Source organism: Penaeus monodon, chromosome 33, assembly GCF_015228065.2.
Source record: "Penaeus monodon isolate SGIC_2016 chromosome 33, NSTDA_Pmon_1, whole genome shotgun sequence".
NCBI classification, from domain to species: Eukaryota; Metazoa; Arthropoda; class Malacostraca; order Decapoda; family Penaeidae; genus Penaeus; species Penaeus monodon.
The window spans coordinates 21,869,277-21,869,839 of NC_051418.1; positions in this window are offsets into that span (position 1 = coordinate 21,869,277).

The following is a 563-nucleotide window of genomic DNA, read 5'->3' on the forward strand; positions in this document are numbered from 1 at the left end:
ATATCCTCATTGTTACTACCACCATTATCATTATTATCGCAACATTTCTCTAGCTGGGGTTTCTGCCCCGGACCCTCCTCCCCTCAATTTCCCTAACCAGATCACAACGGGAATCCTTCATTCACAGCATTTCCTACCCGACTACCTCATCTACTACAATAATCTGTACATTTAAAGACGCAAATTGGCTTTCCCTTATGGAAAAATGGAAAGGTGGTTGATAAGGAACATGGGTATTGTACTTTTCTGAATTTTGTTTTATCATTGAGATCGAAACAAATTAGTTATGTGGTCATTTCACCGGAATATTCTGAAATATTTCGGAAACACAATAGAACTGTCAGTATAATTCACTTAAGAAATAAGAATTGAGTACTGTCACTACGACTACAAAACTGTCAATTTTGCCTGTAGATGGAAGCATTTGTTATTAAACATTGTGTGTACCTAATAATATGTATGGCCTATTTGAGGACTTTTCATTTGATGAATGCGTATTTAATGTGTTATAATGAAAACAAATGGAGGGAAATATTAGTGTAATTCTAAGAGTGACGAGAAAA